Source organism: Schistocerca nitens, chromosome 3 (assembly GCF_023898315.1).
Source record: "Schistocerca nitens isolate TAMUIC-IGC-003100 chromosome 3, iqSchNite1.1, whole genome shotgun sequence".
Taxonomy (NCBI): domain Eukaryota; kingdom Metazoa; phylum Arthropoda; class Insecta; order Orthoptera; family Acrididae; genus Schistocerca; species Schistocerca nitens.
Genome location: NC_064616.1, coordinates 485,980,898 through 485,989,030, shown reverse-complemented (window position 1 = coordinate 485,989,030; position 8,133 = coordinate 485,980,898).

Genomic DNA, 8,133 nt, shown 5'->3' with positions numbered 1-8,133 from the left:
CTGTGGAGACCTCACGCCCCACGTGTTGAGCAATTCGGCGGTACGTCCACCCGGCCTCCCGCATGCCCACTATACGCCCTCGCTCAAAGTCCGTCAGCTGCACATACGGTTCACGTCCACGCTGTCGCGGCATGCTACCAGTGTTAAAGACTGCGATGGAGCTCCGTATGCCACGGCAAACTGGCTGACACTGACGGCGGCGGTGCACAAAAGCTGCGCAGCTAGCGCCATTCGACGGCCAACACCGCGGTTCCTGGTGTGTCCGCTGTGCCGTGCGTGTGATCATTGCTTGTACAGCCCTCTCGCAGTGTCCGGAGCAAGTATGGTGGGTCTGACACACCGGTGTCAATGTGTTCTTTTTTCCATTTCCAGGAGTGTATGTACGCCATATTTTCTCCTTTTTGTTATTTTAAATGTCTTCTTTTGTATAATTACTGTCTTTCGGCTGAGGAGCAGCGCATATGCTGCTGCCAGCCCGCCCCACATGGGGCATTGAAATACAATAAAGGAAAAAAGAAAAAAGTGGATACCATCAGTCGTACCTATCCACCAGCAAGGTTCAACCAGCAGAATCAGTTGCTCCAAGGAAATATTGCGGAATTTGCACATCATACAGTGTCAAACCCGTGAAGACTATTTAGAATAGATTTAGGTTTTCTTTGATTTTCCTAACTCGCTCCATGCAAATCGGGTATAGTTCCTTTCAAAGGGCACAACCAATTTCCTTCCCTATCTTTGAAACCTTCCGGGCTTCCACTCCATCTTTAATGACCTCGATGTCTAAGGGAAGTTAAACTCTTAACATTTCTCCTTCCATGAAAGGTCGATATCTCGAAAATACAATCTTTGCATCGAAATAAAATTATTCATCAAATTATGGAATTATGAAGAGCACAAAAACACTCACAGAGGCTACTCATTGCAATATGCAAGATTCCTGGCCGTAAATCCAAATATATGCACCAAAATGAAATTATTTCTCAAAATATATAACACTTCGATCACAAAAAAGTGTGGCACTACCTTTGTAACTTATTTCATGTACAAGATTTAAAATAAATAGATATGGCTTGCGTATCGGCACTACGGATAAAACTTATAGGTTAGGCAGCACTTGTTGACTACGTCTGCAACACACTTTACAGGCGCAATGGGTCCTCAAGTTAAATATTTCGATATCTAAATTGTCTTTATCACTCATCGAAATAAACAAGTCTCACTTGCTGATACTACTAGAATATGTTTTAGGTTATTGTGTTCAAGCTTTGTACGTTTTATAAAATTCATCAAAGTAAATAATAATTCCTTCTGAAACTTTGCAAAACGCAAGTGGACACTACTACTACTCTAACTTAACTCTTAAAGTGCACTCTCGGTTCAGAAGAGAACACGCGAATGACGGCAGGTGAAAGTTAATAGAAATTCGCGAGTTTGTAAGAAGATCGATGGGCGAAGGTTAAGATAACTACCATCATCATACCTTAGCAACACATCTTGCTGAGAACCTGAGAAAATTCTGTCCTACGCAAAATCGCTAAGTGGGTCTAAGACTTCTACCCGGTCACTCGTTGACCAATGTGGTGTGGCAGTTGAAAATAGCAAAATTAAAGCCGAAGTTTTAAATTTCGAATTTAAGAAATCGTTCACGCAGGATGGTTCAAATGGTTCAAATGACTGTGAGCACTATGGGACTTAACTACTGAGGTCATCAGTCCCCTAGAACTTAGAACTACTTAAACCTAACTAACCTAAGGACATCACACACATCCATGCCCGAGGCAGGATTCGAACCTGCGACCGTAGCGGTCGCGCGGTTCCAGACTGTAGCGCTTAGAACCGCTCGGCCACCCCGGCCGGCATTCACGCACGAGAATCGTACAAACGTACCGTCGTTTGACCATCGCACAGACTCGCGTATGGAGGACGTGGTAATAAGCATACCTGGTGTAGAGAAACAGCTGAAAGATTTTAAAGCAATTAAGTCGCCAAAGCATCGCTCGTGTGACACTCAGCTTGCACTTTTCTCACATGAGATCCTGCGAACCATGGATGAAAGGCAACAGGTGGATTCAATTTTCCTAGATTTCCTTGAAGCATTTGACACGGTGACACAATGCCGACTGTTAACGAAGGTACAAGCTTACGGAATAGTTGCCCAGGTATGTGAGTGGCTTGAAGACTTCTTAAGGTACAGAACACAGTATGTTGTTCCCGATGGCGAGTGTTCATCAGAGACAGGGGTATCATCAGGAGTGCCCCACGGAAGTATGATAGGACACCTGTTATTTTCTATATACATAAATGATCTGGCGGACAGGGTAAGCATCAGTCTGCGGCTGTTTGCTGACGATGCTGTAATGTATGGGAAGGTGTCGTCGTTGAGTGTCTGTAGGAGGGTGCAAGATGACTTAGAAAAAATTTGTAGTTGTTGTGATGAATGGTAGATAGCTCTAAATGTAGAGAAATGTAAGTTAATGCAGATGAGTAGGAAAAACAAACCCATAATGTTTGAGTACAACTTTAATATCGTGCTACTAGACGCAGTCACGTCGTTTAAATATCTAGACGTAACGTTGTAAAGGAATATGAAGCGAATTGAGCATGTAAAGACTGTATTAGGGAAGGCGAATGGACGCTTCGGTTTCTTGGGAGAACTTTAGGAAGGTATGGTTCATCTGTAAAGAAGACCACATTTATGATACTAGTGCGACCCATTGTTGAGAACTGTTCGACTGTTTCGGATCCGCACCAGAAAGAATTAAAGAAAGACATCGAAGCCGTTCAGAGGGGACTGCTGGATCTAATACCAATAGGTTCGAACAACACACAAGTAAGTATTATGGAGATCCTTCGGTAACTGAAATGGTAATCACTTGAGCGAAAGCGACGTTGTTTTCGAGGATCAATATTGAGAAAATTTCGGGAACTGGCATTTGATGCTGACTGCAGAAGGATTGTACTGTCGCCAACGTACATTTCACGTAAGGACCACGAAGATAAGATTAGAGAGATTAGGACTCGTACGGAGGCATAGAGAATCGATTTTCTCTCGCTCTGTTTGCGAATGGAACAGGAAAGGAAATGACGAGTAGTGGTACAGGGTACCCTCTGCCACGCACCATACGGTAATTTGCAGAGTATGTATGTAGATGTAGATGTAGACAGTTAACAAAGTTATTCCCATGAAATTAATATGAACATCTTATGCTCGCAAATAGCAGTTTCAGCTAGTTTACCAATCATCCATATACAGGGTGTTACGTTCAGGAAACATTCCTCACACACAAATAAAGAAAAGATGTTATGTGAACATGTGTCCGGAAACGCTTAATTTACATGTTAGAGCTCATTTTAGTTTCGTCAGTATGTACTGTACTTCAGTATGTACAGTATGTACTTATAAATTTTCACAATCAACATGTGTGGGCTGACGAGAATCCGCGCGCAATTGTGCAATCACGTCATCAACACAGATTTTCTGTGAACTTTTGGGCAGGCATTGTTGGTGATGTCTTGATTGGGTCCCATGTTCTTCCACCTACGCTCAATGGAGCACGTTATCATGATTTCATATGGGATACTCTACCTATGCTGCTAGAACATGTGCCTTTACAAGTACGACATAACATGTGATTCATGCACGATGGAGCTCCTGCACATTTCAGTCGAAGTGTTCGTAAGCTTCTCAACAACAGATTCGGTCACCGATGGATTGGTAGAGGCGGACCAATTCCATGGCCTCCACGCTCTCCTGACCTCAACTCTCTTGACTTTCATTTATGGGGGTATCTGAAAGCTCTTGTCTACGAAACCCCGATACCAAATGTAGAGACTCTTCGTGCTCGTATTGTGGACGGCTGTGATACAATACGCCATTCTCCAGGGCTGCATCAGCGCATCAGGGATTCCATGCGACGGAGGGTGGATGCATGTATCCTCGCTAACGGAGCACATTTTGAACATTTCCTGTAACAAAGTGTTTGAAGCCACGCTGGTACGTTCTGTTGCTGTGTGTTTCCATTCCATGATTAATGTGATTTGAAGAGACGTAATAAAATGAGCTCTAACATGGAAAGTAAGCGTTTCCGGACGCATGTCCACATAACATATTTTCTTTCTTTGTGTGTGAGGAATGTTTCCTGAAAGTTTGGCCGTACCTTTTTGTAATACCCTGTATATGTTTGGTGTCTGTTCTTTCCGACATGTCCGAAAGTAAAGATACCACGAATTCGGGTTCGAACCTAATCATGCACAAATTTTCATCTGCCGCCGTATCTGTATTTTAACGCTCTGTGACAGCCTGGACGTCTGTCCTTCGATGTTTAAGTGATTAACAAGGCTGTCTGTTTCGATTCGTAGTGTCTGTTCTTTCCGAGACGTCCGAAAGAACAGGCAGCACACACACGCGCGCGCGCACACACACACACGCACACACACACACATTTCTTTCTTAAGTGCTATTCGGAGAATGTTTGGCAACTCAGTGATAGTGATGGACTGGAGCTGCATTAACCTAATCATTTCACCAGATATAGTTATAATTTTCTGAACAATTCATGTTTAATAAGTGACAGCGATTTGGAAAATTTACGTTTGAGAGATGGTTACTTCATGCGTTAATTACAGTGTCTCCCATAGTTTACTTTGTGGGAAACCTCTTTCTTTCTGCCCCAGCCTGTACTACAGCTATGAGTGAATGCTCGTCATTCTTGATACCTCACTGGATGTGCTACTGCAATTTTTAGCCAGACTCAAACCCCGCTGGAAAAGTATATTTCAAGTCAGATGGTTTTGCTCCTCCATTACTGTCATTAAAAACGAACACAACGAAATTAAGTATAGGAATCCTACGAAACCTTTGAGTTCTTCATACTGCGGTTCTGTGCAGATGAAAAATGCAGTTCTTCACAATCAGATGGACGATGGAGTTTAACAGATTCCACTAATTACGACTGCATTGTTGGTTCACAGGCGCTTTTCTGCCGCTTATTGTAACTGTTTTTTGACTGTTAGAGCTGGAAGAATAGAAACATCAGATTTTGGCCATATGGAATATTCGAATTCACCTAAAGTCTTCACGTTTCGAGCAACGGCAGAATATCCGTCAAAAAAGCTGACAACAAGAAGCCAGGTCATGCCTGTCTTCTGGCGGGTGTGCCAATGACAGTGATCTCAATAACAATATTGTATAACAAAGATACGTTGCCAACTCAACCACTGGATAAGCTCCAAAGTTGTGAATCGCGTCTGGTGAATACGCTTTCAAGGTGTTGATCAGATTAAGACAGTGAAACACATATAAGTGTCGCAGTTATTAATTTATGGCGTCTTGTTTGCACTCAGTGCATCGATGTATTACAAGTAATTACACTCTAGCCCCTAAACGTAGTTACAGAAACCCAAATAAGACTCATTGACATATAATGAGGATATTCCGGCCCTTGCCACTCTCAACTTTGAGACGAAGCTATAGTCACTTCCAAGGTCACACACAGAACACATCAGCTGGTATCCTTCCTGGTGGTATAACCGAAACTTGGCAACAACGCAGAATGTTTGGCACTGTGTGACCGACGAGTTACTTCCTTGCTTCAAATGGTTCAAATGGCTCTGAGCACTATGGGACTCAACTGCTGAGGTCATTAGTCCCCTAGAACTTAGAACTAGTTAAACCTAACTAACCTAAGGACATCACAAACATCCATGCCCGAGGCAGGATTCGAACCTGCGACCGTAGCGGTCTTGCGGTTCCAGACTGCAGCGCCTTTAACCGCACGGCCACTTCGGCCGGCTTACTTCCTTGATGGCACAGAACTTTCCTGCTAAATTCACTTGATATTATCGTGTCTTTTCAGTAGAATAATGTGAGCGATTTCCTCTTGAGATGTGATATATTATATCAGATAATGCTTTTGAGTCCACGAAAGTCATTCCACACGGGAAATACAACTACCCTCGTCTCTTACGTTGCGATTTATCTGTCATAGCGGCTACTGGGTAAATAAGTCAGACACAGCGGCCACACCTCCTCGCTAGCTCTGAGGTAATGTGCTTCCATACCAGCAGCAAGCTGCTTTCGTCCGCCTTTCGAAACTGGCTGAAAGCCAGATTTTTAATTCTTTTGTGGCAGAGCTACAAGCAGGTATATAGAAACTCAATAATCGTAAGGCAACGCTGTCCGCAACTCGTGGCCTTTCGGTAGCATTCTCGCTTCCTGAGCACGGGGTCCCGGGTTCCATTCCCGGAAGGGTCAGGAATTTTCACCTGCCTCGTGATGACTGGGTGTTGTTGTGTCGTCTTCATCATCATCGTTCATCTCCATAATGGTCAGAGGAAGGCAATGGCAAACCACCTCCACCAGGACCTTGCCTAGTACGGCGGTGCGGGTCTCCCGCACCGTTCCTCTACGCTCCGTCAAGGAGTATGGGACTTTATCATCATCATCAAGGCAACGATCGAGCAAAATTCGTCTTGATGCTTTCAGTACACCTTAGTGTCAGAGCGAAAACCTTATGGCACTGCAAAATACATAATGCGACTTTTGTTTTCTGCCGACATATTTTTCGTTGTTGTGAATACATAATTTTATCTATGAACTGCCATATTTTCATAATACTTGAGTATGATACAGAGTATGATGTAAATACAGACCCTTTCGAAGTCAAGAGTCGGTAATATCCTACTAATTCGCGTTAAAGCAGGCACAATGGTCTTACAGACACTTCATGCTTTATTAAGATACACTGCCGTCGTGATGTTTCTACAATAAGTTGAATTTAACTTGTATTACTACAGTGAATATTTTAATTGTGTTTTCCATTAGTTTATTGAACACAGCTGTAGTCATCAAAGAGAAATTAATCTGCAACAGTATATTCTCTCACAATATCTAAAACAATCTGACAGTGCTAAAGTAGTTTACAAATTCTACGCCTGTAGAAACCTACTGGTTCTAACGATGACATTAAACCAGTGTAGTTTCAAGAGAATTTTCGTCCAGAAATGAATTGCCTTGACGGTTGGTCGATCAAGAGCGGGAGAGGTAAAATTTTACGAGCATACGCTCAGAGGGGCAAGTGCCTGAGAGATGGCTTCCCTATCAATACAAGTGACTTCCCTGTCAATCTCCTTGATAGTTTTGTTTGTCAAACAACAGAGTGCGTTATCATGCAGTACCACACGTGATGTAGTTTTGTCGGTCACACTACTCTTTGTCCGAGTTTACGTCTTTTGGTAGGGCCCAGCCTTTCATAGGAAATTAACGATAAACGCCTCATAACTCGTCACCAGTAACGGTATTGCAAAGGAATGCTCAATGAGCAACCTGATGACATTCAAGCAAAACTACAATAATAGTCACTTTGTTGATATTTGTTGTTTCGAATTAGAGCATGCAGTATTCCTACACCAGACTTCTGAACCTTGTCTGTTGAATGAAAATGTCGCATGATGGTTAAATGGTAACCCATCACTTATATCAGTAGTCGAGACTTCCTTAATGTGGAAAATCATTCATGCCAGAACAATCTTTGTTGAAACCAGAATATCGTTTTCTGACGCTTTTTTCCCAAAAGCACTCGCTCCACACACAGGTCAAATCAATCGAAGTGCCTCCTCGGCTTTCACCCATTTATTAGACCAAAAATAAATATTGTATTGCGTATGTTACACCTTTTTCCAATTGGAACCCCATTGTACAACGCTTAAGCGTAGTTCATGATTTTACAATGCTTAACTGCAAGATGATAACTAGAACTTCAAATTCGAAAATGACAGTTGATACATACACTGACAGCGTCGCGCCGCGTTCACCTGGGCGGCGCCCGGTTTCAGGCGGTGGGTGGCGTTTGGGCGGTGGCCGGTAGTCGCTGCAGCGCGAGGAAACGCTCGAGCGAACGCTGTTCAGATCGCGACGCAGCCACGAGCTGTTCTGTCGAATTGTATTACTAGTGGGTAGATAGTGAAGCGATTTATCTTCGATGTTCAGTCAGACCCATAACTTTAGACGAGGGCCGAAACGCCGTAAAAAAAAAAAAAAAGAAAAAAAGTGTTTTAAATTCAAACTGTTTTGTTTGAAGGCAATAATGGGGTTTGCGTTCTCTCTCACCAGTTCTTTGGGATTCTGGAATATGT